This window comes from Tupaia chinensis, unplaced genomic scaffold (assembly GCF_000334495.1).
Source record: "Tupaia chinensis unplaced genomic scaffold, TupChi_1.0 Scaffold000146_1, whole genome shotgun sequence".
Lineage (NCBI taxonomy): Eukaryota > Metazoa > Chordata > Mammalia > Scandentia > Tupaiidae > Tupaia > Tupaia belangeri.
The window spans coordinates 18,459,726-18,460,478 of NW_006159616.1; positions in this window are offsets into that span (position 1 = coordinate 18,459,726).

The following is a 753-nucleotide window of genomic DNA, read 5'->3' on the forward strand; positions in this document are numbered from 1 at the left end:
TTCCCTTCAACTTCAGCCCTTGATGAGAGCCAATCCTCTCCTGGCTCTCTTGTGTAAAACCTTGGTTGTGCTCAGGGCATTCGACTGTCCATTCCCCACAGATGCTAGAGGGTCCCAACCCATTGCTCCTTTGGGTACTCCTTCTGGGAAGAATCTCTTTAAAGTGGCCCTAGGTTATTATCTCTACCAGGTAGTCTCTCCTGACCCTAGGGTTCCTATGGCTTGGCTCCTGTACTTGGTTGGGATGTTACCTTCCTCCAGGTCTCTTGTCTTATAGCTGCCTGGAGCCTGAGCTCACTACAGTCTAATGGCAGTCTGACCTTCAGGAGCGAGTCTCTGCGGTCATGTCTTCTGCACTCTTAGGGATATATATCAAACTCCCCAGGGGTCTTCCACAAGTTTCTCTCCCTTCCTCCAGGTCAGGGGAAAGGGACTCCCATCTTCCAGAGGGGTCATGGATACAGCAAGGCCTACCAGCTCTTTCTAAAGAAACCACTTTGACACTTTCCAGCCACCTGCCTGGCCTATTCAACTGCAGTCCCCTGTCCGTCCAGGTGGGTGATGCTGAGGACTGGCACACCAGCTAGAGTCATGTGCAGGTGCTCGGCACTTTGCTGTGGACTGCAGGTCACAGTCAGCATCTTTTGACTTTGGTCCTGCACGGAAACTGAGTCAGGAGCTACCTCGTGGCATTCGAGGAATTGCTTGAGAAATTTGTTAGAAACACAGACGCTGGGGGACAACCTACAGAGA